The 13,908-nt window shown below is 37.9% G+C and overlaps 1 long non-coding RNA gene across 10 annotated transcripts in view; it reads left to right on the plus strand.

Moving 5' to 3' along the window:
- The window catches only part of LOC311437669, a 71,060-nt gene that overhangs the window by 29,762 nt on the left and 27,390 nt on the right, over positions 1 to 13,908 (plus strand). For 5 of the 10 annotated variants that reach the window (XR_014693616.1, XR_014693617.1, XR_014693618.1 and 2 more), the window contains one exon: positions 3,667 to 3,828. The exons of 4 other annotated variants lie outside the window; for them this stretch is intronic. This is a non-coding gene — a long non-coding RNA (uncharacterized lncRNA). Of the gene's footprint in view, positions 1 to 3,666; positions 3,829 to 11,317; positions 11,395 to 13,908 lie in introns of those variants that run through there. One more of the 10 variants, XR_014693625.1, reaches the window with a different exon arrangement.

Raw genomic sequence — 13,908 nt, forward strand, 5'->3', positions numbered from 1 at the left:
TTCCTTCTGGTTTTATTGAGATTTATTTCCCTTTTGACACTGTTGTCTATGTTGGCTCCCAGAATCTTATTCAGATCATGATATCAAAAGAGAGGAAATATTTTCTTGTGTCTTTCAGCTTGGCAGGAGGACCAGTTAATTCTTAAAATGTGAATGTGGCATGGGATTTGAAGTTCTTCTTTTATTACCTTGAGTTTTACCAGTATTTTCTACCTCTGAATTACATATTTATTTCTATATATTGTTACTTTTACTACTGTGATGTTTGTCATTTCTTTTTATAGTAACAATTTTGACACTGATTATAGTTAGAAGAGTAAATAATAGATTAATGGTTCATATCTGAAATAAAAATTGAAGTATTTTATTTGCATTTGACCCCAAATTATTTTTTCCACATCAACTTCCAATTAAGAAATAAATACAATTGTGTGTAGAGAATATGTAATTTTATTTTGAAAGCATTAATAAGAAATCTTATTTTCTGAAATGAAACATCTGATTTTGACATTTTTGTTTTTTAGTTAAAGATACTACTTTTAGGTAAGGGTAGAAAATCTGAACCTTTTTATCAGATTTAATCTTACTTTGCAGAACATCTCCCTACAGTTCTGTTTTCTGAATAATTCACTATTTATAAAACTTAAAGTTCCTCAGCTATTTCTGCAGTTTCATGCATTGCTCATAGCTGTGAAATAAGTCCAGTAAGAAATCTTTACGTGTATCTGTCGATACCGCAGGTGATTCTAATGCCCATGTGGAACAGGCAGGCTGAATTTTTAAACTCAGTGTACGTGAAGCAGTCAGTATTTCCCACCTTGGAAAAAATAAATTGCTGAGGGAAGATTTGTTTTTCAAAACAGAGGACAATTAGCACAAACACACAAATTATCAGAAGCTTTATATAGGTCAGAAGGGGCTTGTTGGACTCGATGGACTTGGACTCATTGATGCTTGTGGGTCCCTTCCAACTTTGGTATTCTATGACTCTGATTCTTGTAACCATGAATGTAAAGATAGAAGAAATACATGATAGACAGGAAAATATGGATGAAATTTGATAGACCATAGGGTCTCGAGGTTCCCTGGTATGTGTCCCTGCCTTCACTTTTCCTTTCAAACAAGGTCAGGCCCCACTGCAGGAAGCTGGCCTTCTGAACGTGTTGCCGTGGGGTTGCTGCACTCAGACGTGGGCTGATGGCATTTGGGATTTTGGGGACCAGGCTTCATCTGTGAGGGAGGCCATCACTGTGCCTGCAGTGAAGAAACTGCTTTGCTTCTCTGCTGGAAAATGGGCCTGGAAAGAAAACTGGTCAGCCCTATTTGACAGGGAAATGCAGAATGTGGCCATTAGGCCGGTGTTGGCGTGATGGCTCTTGACCAAGCCCAACTGTAAGCCACTGAAAACATTGGTTAAGGTTGGATCCCAAAGCTCTTTTAGCAAGAAGATCAATGATCAGTGCAAACAGATTAATCCATAGTTAACAACTGTGGGACTGAACTGTCCACAAAGCCAAATACTTTTTGTTTTTCAGCTGTCAGTGGCAGGAGTGATGGTCCCACATTTTTTTCCATGCATTTGGCTCGCCAAGTTATCTGCTTTTATTAGCAGCAGTTGATATCTCTGTAATGAGGTGAGCACATTATAGCTTTGTCAATTTTTTTCCCAAGAACAGTACTTCATGTTCAGATTATGTGTTTATATCACACCGTATCACACAAAGAACTGCTGCATGCCTCAGAAGTTGATTTATTGCAAGTGTTTCTTGCTGAGATATTTTTTTTAATTTTTTTGTGAATATCTGTGTCTTTTAACTTTTACAAAGGAGGATGACTTTACATTCTCTTCACATTTTTATTTGTAAAGCAACAGTTTGATCAACATTAACTTGTTAAATTTAAATTACGTGTCTGCCAGAAAAAGGAATTTTAAAATGTACTTTTTTAATGTTTCTGATTTAAAAGGAGTCAATTGTCTACAATTTCTTAAAAGAACATTAGTAGGAGGTCCATTCTTAGTTTTATAAACATTTTTTTTTTGCCTCAGTAAGGCCCACAAGACCTGGGATAAGGTCAGCGTTGACCAAAAACAAGTCGGCTGATACATCTGCAGAACTTAAGGCCAATATAAATGCATTTATGAAATGGACTTCTATGAAAAATCTAGGGAAAACAGTTTTAAGAAGACCACCAACAAACTGATCACACATGAATATTTCTTCCATGTGTTTGAAAGAGAATCATTGCAGAGAAATTTGGACAATTTTAGTTGTAGATTGTCATTTACTTTATGGCAGGCCAGAAATTGGTGGTTTAGTGCCACTATCTGATCTGACAGAAATGGTAAATGGAAACGTGCATATTATTAAAAAAAAAAAAAAAAGTTTTCATAAGAAAAGCTGTTGTCAGAACACAAGTAATATATATATATACATTTGTGATGTTACTTTGTGGTACATGAATGAAGAAGTATTTAGTCATTTAGCAAATGCTTATAGCTTAATGCTTAATTTGCTATAAGCTTAACTGATTAAATGTGTGTAAGCTACCACTATGAATACTGTAATTCATCAGATTTTAATAATGCATTAGGTGCATGAAAGATATCCCAAATGTAAGAAAGAAAAAAAAACAAAACACACTTCCATCTGATAGGTAGAAAATTAAAGTGTCAATAAAAGACCCAGGAGCTGTAAGCTGTGGTCATGTTTATATGAGTCATTCTGAAGTTCGTGACAGTAAGCACTGCTCTGTGTTAGCAAGGGTTGCAGATTTTGACTGTTTATTAGGATTAATACTGTACTCCAACTTTCAAAGAGAAATGTCACGCTAATGCCAGCATTTATCGGTATCCGGCAAAGTTTAGAGACAGTGAGTCCTTGCTCTTTCAAAATCAAATACTATGTGAAGCAGTTCTTTCCCCAAAAGGGGATTTGATCTCATTGTCACATCTGGCATATGCAAAGCCACATGTAACTGTTTTTTTCCATGCTTCCAGGAGAAAAAAGCTCAAGTGAAAAAAACCCAAACAAACAACCTCTCCTCACAACCCCAGCTACAAAAAATATATTGTGCTGCAGCTGTCCTCACTTGCTGAGTTCCCTCTTCTATTCTTTCTTGATAGAGATAGTGCTTTCTTTTAATTTTGAATAATTAGTAGATACATTTTAAAGTGTTGTTTTGTGTTTGTTTTGTTTTTTCATGATGATCAACCACTAGTTTAGTTAAAATTCTCAGTTCAATTTTAATGAAAGTTAATGTTTTTATTTGTAATCTTGTAATTCAGCTGTCATGAGAAATTCAAGATCTGAACTGGGGTAATTTCATAGGTATATATGCAAGACAGAGCTAATTTTCTCACTAGGAAACAGTGATAAGAGGTGATTTTGCAGATTGTTGAAGAAAATAGAATATTTATATAGTGAATCTCCTAGACTATGTTTTGCCACATACCTCAAATACAATATGTACCCCCAATGCTGTAAAGCCTCTCAGAGAAAACACACTAGCTGTGATGCACCTGCATGCCACTGGCAGGTAGAATCTGTAATGATTGAAATGAGATTGCTGGCTAATATTCTGTGAGGAATGTTCATCATCACCTTATTTTGGACTGGAAGTTCATCGGATAATTTAGAAGTTAATCATCTTTGGCTTCCTCTGCAGGAAAAACACAGAAGACAAAATGCTAGTAACAGTCTCCTTCAGATGCACATCAGTGAAAACTGGAAACCAGGCTTTATCTCAGCTTAGGAACTCCTCACCAGTGTGGCTGGTACCTGACAGGGAAGAAGGTGATTGAGGAGATGCCAGTCCTCTCTTCCTTAAGTAAGTGCCTTTGCTGGTCTTGTGCCTGTTAACCCATTTGTTGTTTCCTGCCATCCCCATGGGTGACCCTGGGTTTCTGGTGTGTTGTGAATACCCTGTTTTCCGTAACTGGTGGGATGCAAAGCATGGACTTCCTCTGTGTGTAAATACTACTTGTGCACACCACCATGGATATGAATTGTGGAAACGGCAGTTCAGAGTGTGAGATGACCTGTTGCACTAGTGATAGGTCAGATGATAAAAGGTTAAGGAGCAGACAGGAAAATTAGAGATGAGTCTACAGATTTTTGGGTGTCACACATTTAACAGCAGATTGGAGAAAGTAGTCTGTTCATGTAAGGGTATACACGTGCATAGGCTTTTTGTGAGGGTGTCTAAGAAACCAAAGGAAGTACTTATGTAAATATGAGTATCTCCACATCATATATAGACATGTATTTACAAAGTCTGGAAACTACAAGGCTAAATATGATGGGTTAGCAGAAGGGTTCCAGCATGTTTATTTTAAGGATAAGAGACCAAATAGCATGCGGAGAAAATGTTAGCATTGAAAACTTTAGGAGCAGAATTTTCCGAAAATATTAGCATTGTAGATCAGGCCTGTTACTATAAACTTTTGCTGGAACAGCAGTTGGTTGCAGATGTAATTTTTTTTAATGTCTGATATTGCTGTGGCAACAAGATGACACCAGGAATTTGGAAAGAGAAACAGTGAACTGCTGGCAATGAGGGTGAGACCAAGTGAGGAAAGAACAGAAAATGGAAAAGGCTGAGAATGAGGTGTTGAAAAAAGATGACAAGTGAGATGCAGTAGGAGAGAAGAGGCAGGAGAAAGATAATTGGCTGAATAGTCTGTACTTGTTCTTTCTTTTGCATACTAACAATTTGAAGCCTTGATCTTACTCTGCTCTCCTGAAATGCCTTGAGGCTTTTGTCCAACCAGGAGTTACAAAGAGTAAGCGGAGGAGGTCAATATTTATTGACATAACTGAAGTAGAACAGTATATACAAGGCAGAAGTTTTTTAGCAACATGGCAATGAATCAGGATTCAAGAAAATGCGGCTGAAATGTCAATCCCACATCAGTCTCAGGGAGTTGCGAAAGCATTAAAAAATGTTTAGAAATAGATATTATAATAGCTACTATGAACATTCTGTTTAGGTACAGAAGCACCATTTGAACTGCTTGCTCTTGCAGCTGTTTTTTTGCAGGCCGTAGTTCTTCAAACAGGTAGTCAGTGGCCTTATGATTACTGACAAATGCATGGAAGAGCTGAAAGAAAATCCACTCCTAGGATGAGGCTTTTTCCCTCACTGTTCCCTGACCTATGAAACTCTCTTTATTCAAAAAATTCCTTATAGCAGCTGGAGAAGAGTGACTTCTGAGAAGGAGGTATAGCACTCATCTATCAATAAATAAAGGAAAGAACTTCTTAAGAAAAAAAAAAAAAAATCTCCCTTTTTCCAGCATTTATTCAGTGTTTATTATGCAAGTGCATACACACCTCTTCAGTCTCTGTGGATGGATATGCAATGACAAGTCTCAAGCAAAGCTTCACTCCCCCATTTTTTAGAGCTATGCCTCTCTCTGTTCCTAATGGAAAGTGGCTTTTATATTAACTGTATGGCTATTTCCTTTCTTTAATTCAGGCACGATTGTTCATCATTAAAAAAGTGATCTCAAAGTTACTGTATCACTAACACTGGAAGTAAGTGCTTGTGCTGTAGATAGCCACCATGCCGTGTCTTAAAAGAGATTTCTCTTGTGAATGTCACGGAGACACACTGACTTGGCCTTGACTGAGTTATTTAGAAGAAGTTTGGTTCAGTGAATTACAATGAGAGGATAGAGAAAGTGAGGAAAATAGTTATTTAAAATTGCAAAATATCTTCTCTGTGCGTTCATTTAAGTGCGGGCAAAAAGAAAGGAAAGGAAAAGTATTTTAATGTTTTTTTTCATCATTTTGGAACTTCATTGTTCTTCTTGAGAGTGACACAAAGACCTGTATTCCCTCTGCGTCATACATCTTACAATTGTTAGACAAGGATGTAGTTCCACAATACTCTGCCTTTAGGGGCAAAGCCAGTTCAAAGGATCCTCTGTTCTCCCCTACCGTTCTGTTGGCAACTTGTTATCCTGTACTACTGTTCACCACCCCACGCACACAAAGGTTTGTGAGGCAATGCTGACATGATCTGAAGTGATCCAGGCTAAAAATAACTCTCAAACAAGGTTATTTTCAGTGATCCCATTTATCCTGTGCTCCCACAAACAGTTGTTGTGGAATAACTGAAGGCGGGAAGCCGCAGCGGAAAAGCTGGACCACGCAGCCGGAGGTGGGAGGGAGCAGCTGAAGCCAATGTGTTGTGGTCCTGTGCCGGTAGTCCCAACAACACGATGGGCTCTGCTGTCATTAACGCCTTTGCACATATGGTTCTGATCCAATTCCTTCTGAAAGCAGGAGGCTTCTTTATGCTGATGTTAATCAGGGGCTCTAGGAAGGTGGCCTTTTCCTCACCTTGACTCACTAAAAACTGCAGAGGCTGGGTGGTTGGTGTTGGATTTTTTTCTCTGAGAATGTTTTGCTCTATATTTCCTAATTAATAATTCTACAATTGTGTGAACCGCTCTTTTCCATACTCACTTATTGGATTGTTTGTGCTGATTGAATATTCTCTTATTAAATGAGAAATCTGAAACAAAAAAATGAGCAACTGAGGATACTCTGCCATAAACCCACACAAAATGCACTTCTGATTTGAATGCATGACTAAAGCAGATGTCTTTTAAAAATAATACAAGTTTTTGGATGTGTTTAAGATATTTGAAATCTCAGCTGAGTGAGTTTTTATGTCAGTGATGTTTTTCCTGTTTCTGAATCAAAAAATGGACTAGATAAAAATAAGCTCTTTTTTTTTTTTTGAATATTTATTTGGTCACTTATACTAATTTGGTCTGTTTTTTGGAATAGTTATTCTCTTGAGCTGGGACTGTTATGTCTTGCATGTCACAAGTATCACATGACAGAGTATTTGCCTAGTATTAAAATTGGAAACAATTATGAATATTCCATTTGGTTGGGAATGGAAAGCTTGCAAATATATGGGAACAGGGAACTTGAATTCACTCAGTTTGAGTGGGCCCTTAGCAAGCAATGGGTGTCCTCCAGCCTGACTGGCTAGAGGGATTTAGGAACTGCTGTACGAGTCAAAAGCATGAGTCTCAAAGAAAAAGAAGTAGAGAGAGATGCATCTCATTTCATTCTGTGAATGAAAACATATGTAGTCTTTTATTTTTTTCCCTGCTAACTCAGTAATTTAACATGAAAATACTGCTTGCATTAATCTGTTATAAACCAAGACCTGCCATAATTTCCAGCTCTTTTCCCCATCCCATACTCCTATGGTCTGGTTATGCCTTCTATTCTAGACCACAACTGTATTCATTCTCAAACTTCAATTTATAAAACTCCCCTGAATCATTCTGATAACATCACACCACTTCTACTGCCTGCCCTTTACCTACTGTTGAGAAGTTGTAGTCTTTCACAGACACATCCAGGAGATGGATTCAGAGAGGCAAAATGCCATGCTTGTATCAGCTGTCTCCTTCACGTTGAGCTTCTTATTTCTTATGCAGGTTTGTCAGGTGACAGCATTTGCTTATTGCCCTTAGAGTCAGATTTGCCAGCTGGAGAACTGAAAGCAGGCTCATCAATGCAACCTGTTCTGCGTAAAGAGAAATTCCGGTGTCTCTTCCTGCTGGCTTCAGGTTGTTCATGTCTGCACCATCAAATCTGCAGCAGCTGCATCCTCTTTACATCTATAGAGCAGTCAGAAACTGATCCTGGGGACTAAAAGAGTAGGCGTTGCATTTAATAGGTGCTCACCTACACAGGGATATATTTTCAGCCTTCTGACCACCTGTCATCCTATCGAGTGTTGTGGGAGTTACAAAACCTTACAGGATTTGACCTGGGGACAATTTGGGAGTAATACATTACAATGGGAGTAATTTGTAAAGTGAGAAGCTGAGATGCTTATACAAAATTTGATCATTATGATGTAAAACTGATTGCATACCAGTGTGGTCATCAAAATATTTTCTGTGATGCTTTTTTATTTACACTGGTTTTCACTGTTTCATGTTTTAGTGTGGGACTTTGGTTTTACCTGAAAGGCCTTCATGTCTAAAAGGTGTCAGTCTCATATTTTTTTAAATAAAAATACTGTCTGGGAAAAAGCATTGTACATGTCAGATTTGAGGTGTTGTGATACATTTTTTCAGATATGCTGTTGAGATATAATAGGATTGAAATAAATGGCAACATAAGCAATTAGTTTTCACTGATGCACTTTGGTCTTTACTGAGAACTTAATATTTTTGTTATAAACTCTCAGAAGCAGAAGCTTAGCATGCTCCTCAGGTGTGCAGTTAAAACATTTCTGAAATTTTGGTCTACATTCATGGGAGGCTGAGTATAATTAAGTGGGTTAATGACTGACTAGCTTTCAAGAACTAAACGTGAAATGTTATTGCTATTAATGTTCTGAGGTACACACTAATACGTACTTCCCTCAACTGTCTGTTAGTCATGTTTTCCTTCTTTTCTATTTTCTTCATATACTATATTTGAAATGCACTTGTAAATAGCTAACAGCTAAATCCTGATCTCATTATTCTGCTTGTGTGAGAAATTTGTTCTACAGCTGAACTTGGTGACACCTAGTGAAGTAAGGATTATTATCTTGAACAAGGATATCAAAATCTGCCTCATTTTTTAATCTCCTTTTTACTTTCAACTCAGAAGGGTTATGTTAAAAAGTAAATGGGAGAGCTCACTTTCAAGATTTCAGAGTAGCAGCTGAGTTGCTAAGCAATGAAAGTCATCCAGGGGAAAACAGAAGAAGAGAATAGAATGGGTCTAGTTCAAATTCAGACTTCACAAATCCAGGCAATAAACACAGGTGAGGCTGCATTCCTGCCCACAGAAACTATCTGAACACATGTGGAAGCACAGGTTAGTATAAATATGGACACATTCTGTGTGTCTAGAAACCCAAATCAAAGCTAACTTCTAACTTAAGAGAAAAGGTTTAAATTTTTCAGCTTATATAAAAATGTTCATATTTCGTTTTCAAAAATAAAATCCACTGACACTTCTTCTCTACTTATGATTTATAAATAGAGACTTGTATGCAAATGCCCTCTTGTAACTAGTCCCAGAGCCCTGTGTCTGCCAAACTGCCAGAACTTCGCCCAATGTCTACAAGGCTTGGCACAAGAAGACATACATACATGTACATACATATATAGGTTTACAGAACATTCTGCCATCCTGTTACTTCGTGGTCTGGAAAAAATGATGCTTGAGAGTTTGTGAAATGTTACTGAGAAACTCTTGAGTTATCATACTGTACTGCGGTAATTAGAAATAATTTACTAAATATTAAGAGTATGATGTGTCATTACATTTCTTATGCTTTGGTGAGAGGTACAAAGTAAGAGATGAAATGATTTATTTGCAAGAACACCAAAAATTACCAGTTCTGGTGGTTCTTAGATCATCAGGACAAACTGACTTCTGACAGGGCCAGATGGAGCTGCAGGCAGGGCAGGCTGCATGGATCCTCATCCGCAGCATAGGGGCCTCTCACCCTTGCATCAGTCCTCTCTGCTGAACAGCCTGCTTTGGGAGATCAAGGCTTTGCTAGTTTTGGAAAAAAGTCAGTTAACCTCGCTATGCCTTGGTTTCCTCAAGTCTAAAACAGGGATAATAATCTGGTGAGGTTGTTGTAAGACATTGTTATTGTACATGTTGCTGCTGTTATTATTTGTGAGTTCGGTACCAGCATGGTGGGAGTATCAAGAGACTGAGAGACCAGGCAAAACCTCAAAACATCAAACAACCGTTTATTTATAGTCAGCTGAGAAGTAATTTTTCTGTTACCTACTGAAAAGCAAAGACTACTCAATGTGTTATTCAGGCCTTAGTACACAAGTACACAAGTCAGATGCCACATTGCTGGCCCTGATAGCAGGTCTTTGTTCTTTCCTCTGAGGCTGAGCTCAAAGGCTGCTTCTTGGGGGAAGCTATAAGATTTTCTAAGCTTCACCGTGTAGCATTGATGTTTATGTATACTTTTCCATAGGACAAAATCTGCCTGGTCCAAAGGGTTATTGTCTCGTTCATGGGCCAGCCTGTGTTCTGGCCTGTTGAGGGATGTGTTAGCACCTGGGTGCCACTGCCTGGGTGCCAGCCTTCTCCAGCTTGTTCAGAGCAGCGTTGCCTCTTGGCACATTGCATGCCAGCTGATTCCTTCTCATAGTTGTGTTATAATACTGTTCAAATTTTTCAGTTGTAAACCATTTTTATGCAACTGCACCAAACAAGCAGCTATTACAGGATGTTTTGCTTTCCACTCAGTCTTACATTAAGTCTGGGTACAAAAGAAACAGAAATAAAGCACAAATTGTTATTATCCCTAATAACATATAATTGTCATATATATAACAATTTTTTATATATTTTATATATACAATTTTTTTATATATTTTTTTCTATAATTGTTAATATCCCTAATAGTCTTCATGCTGTATTGAGACCATCTGATGGAGACACTACAGCCACATAAGATGTTAGCATCTTAGCATAAGAGTAGCATTCTGAATAGGGACATAGAAAACCTAGTTTAAAAATACAATAGAAAATGAAAGGTCACTAGCGCTTGAAGTGGGATGGCTTGCAGAGCTATGACATTCACCTTTTTGAGTGCTAACAGAGATATTTACTATTATGTGAAAAAATATAGCAGCATCTGTACTGCAGAGGAGTTAATCTCTGCAGTTTTGATATCTGATGTGTGCTGTAGCCACATCTTGCTTGTGTCTCAGGCAAACTGTGAGTGCGTGCACTATCCCCTCACTTGTTCTGTTTTCTGGCTGAAGGAAATGGAAGTGTGTCAGGATAGAGAAAGATAAAATGCCCTGTAATTGATTTCCCTGGGCAATCAGCGAGCCAAGACTGTGGAAACACTTTCCCCGATGTTGGGCTCTGTTCCCCCCACACTCTGTACACCTAAGCACATGACTAAGAAACACACTATAGAGCATAGCAGGTTTATTTTACAGATACAGCAAGGGAGAACTGTATCCTGGAGATGACTTACTCACCCCTTTGCTTCTACTAAGTTGAATTTATTCCCCCCCCCCCAGCTTTTTTTTTTTTTGCTTCAATTCATGCACCCCTGGTATGTTGAGACAGAAGCTGATCCTTGCCTAGCAGAAGGGGCTGTAGACTACCCGTCTCAAGACACACAACCTCAGCTGCTTTGGATTGACATAAATGAAGTTCTAGTAATTTACTTCAGCTGAGGATCCAGCGTTTGTGTTTGTTCCATTCTTTTCAGCTAAGTGAAATTCTTTACTCTCAGACTAAAGTTTTGTGGCTCAAATGCCTTTTTTCTTTTTCTTTTTTTTTTTTTTTTCCGAAAGAATTCTTTCTGTATCTGAGTGAATTACTGTATGTGAGGACGTTGCAAAGATTTGGATGTAAACACCTCACAGTAAGTTGATGTCTGTTTTACTTCTATTATATTGCATTGTACTAAATCTGTTGATATTTAGTCATTTCAAATGCACTTTTTGTTCAAGTAGAAGATGTAAAACACATACTCAAGCATGAGAGCTTCTTTATTCAGGTGTATTTTAATGCAACTTTGTACCTAGAAATAATATAATGCTTGTTTTTTTTCTTTCTGTGGCCACACAGTAAAAATTTATGGTATTATTTGATGCTGTTTCTGTTTTAATCACCTAAGATTCTTAGAAAAATTAGAAGCTGATTCTGGTGGATACTGTAGGAGAAGTATTTTCGTTCAAATGAGAATTTTGCTACATCCATAAGCTTGGGTATGAAATGATTCTCATGAGGGAAACTAAAATTCGTGACTATGATAGGTTGTCTGAGTTTTTGGATGCTGATTCCTCCAAACTGCTTCATGAGACTGGCAATCATACACTTAGAAAAAGAAAGTACACTGAAGTTCTTTAGAAAAGAGATGAGAGAGAGCAACGTGGCAGGAGGCTGGATAATAAGGAGGACTGGAATAAAAGAGCAAAGTGAAAAGTTAGGAGGTTAACGTTTACCACTACTTCACTTGTTTTGCTGATTTTAATTGTCAAAGTAATAATTAAGTTTTCTGTGAAATACTCTCTCATGTAAGCTTTGTTTCTAGTGATGATTTGTATTGTTCAGTAAGTGGTAGCTAGAATTATTCATGAGTCTTCTGTGTGAGGAAGAAGTTCTTAAGCTGTGGTACTTGGGAAGACCAAGCCCAAGAAGTGATGAAAAATGTTGTGGAGAACTGGTAGCTTGTAAATAAGGAGACAGTGTAAATGGAGCTGTTAGATCTGTATAGAGAAGCTGGGAAGGGACCCAAAACACACACTTTAGTTGTTTTGAAAATGAACGTATTAAAAGAATTGTTATTAGAACTACCACTTTTGGAAAATTTACCTAGCATGCAATCTGTAACTCTTTTGTTATGTTTCATAGATTGGTAAAGTAAATGGAGCATTTCAACATCAGGGTTTACAAGTATATGGGAGGTGCTAGTGAAAAATGAGCAGTAGAGAGTACGTTGGAGCTATCTTTAATCAGCTGTGTACTGTGGAATTGGATGGGAAAGACTAAGCCTTGGTAAAGTAAAGGGAAAAGGAACATCCTGCATTTTCTGTGTGGCCTAGGTGTGTAGTCAGCATGCTTGAGGAAGAGCTGGAGCTACTTTCTTCACCCTTTATTCTTGCTGAAGGAACCTTGCCATATTTTGTAGCAGGCTGTGGGGAAGAAAAAGGGTCATTTTAAAGGTAGCTGTTGTTCCTGTAGACAAAGAATCCCCTACTGCTCCCTCCGAAGCAATTCAGCTCTACATCGTCTTAAAGAGACAAATCCTGTTTCTCCATAATTACGTGAACAAGGCAAAATGAACAATGTCAGTTATGCCTTCTGGTATTAGAATATGTCTTTCACTCTTCAACTCTATGTAAAAATCTTACTATAAACCCTTGAAAACCACTTTTCAGATTTCTCTGGGTATGATTACCAGAGGTACTGTACCCTGAGGTATGTCTGGTAGACATAACTAACCATCCCTCCTAATAAAAAGCCTGAGTGAACATTCTGCTGGGAGCTAGATAGGTATCAGCAGAGCTGGCATATCAGAGTTCGCTTGAACGGATTGGAGATAAGAGTGAGGAGAGGCAGGCAGATGTTGGTCTTCACTGATAAGAAAGAGGAGAACTGCATCGTGTGGCAAGTAAGTGATCCTGCAGAAACAAGGCAGCTTTATCTGTGACATACCATCTGCTTGTCAATTAGTATCATCTTCAGATTGGTTCCTGGTCATCAGATTTAATGCTGTCAGACAATTCTATGGAAAGATGAATTTCCAAAGGGCTTCCTATTTGAAAGTGATTATGTTGAAACAGAAATAAAACCATTACAAAGACCATATTTTAAAGGGCATCATTATTTTGCAGTTCAAGTGAAGAGGTGTTTTTGGGGAGGAGGGTTGTTCATTAATGAGTGTGTTATGCTGTGACACTGTTAGCTATGTTTCATTTTACTGCAATTGCAACCTTCAGTGAAATTACTTACTTAACATCTGTAATTGAGGGAACTTTACACTTTGAATAAGAAGAAAATAACATAATGGAAATCTAAGACTAGTGGGACTGAGGGAGAGAAAAAAAATGAAAATTACAAAGTTTTCAGAGTTCCAGGAATTAAATCCAAACCAAAGTCTTTTCAGACCTTTGGCTCTGTGAGTTGCCTTTTGGAGGGTTCTCTAGAGTACCGTGTCACCAATTATCTATTCTAGTTAATGTAGAGGTTGCCCCGACGTCAGTTGGTTTTTGGTATGTGCTCTGAAGAATGCTCCAGATTCTGAGTTTCTGAAATAAGTGCTTTGGATTAGTTTATACCCTTCTTGGAAAGTCTTCTAGCGCTGATGGAAGCACTCTGCAGTGCACAAGCAAGCCCATAACTCCACGTTTTAACAACAAACCCTTGTCCAGCA

Source organism: Aythya ferina (assembly GCF_964211825.1).
Source record: "Aythya ferina genome assembly, chromosome: 5".
Classification (NCBI taxonomy): domain Eukaryota; kingdom Metazoa; phylum Chordata; class Aves; order Anseriformes; family Anatidae; genus Aythya; species Aythya ferina.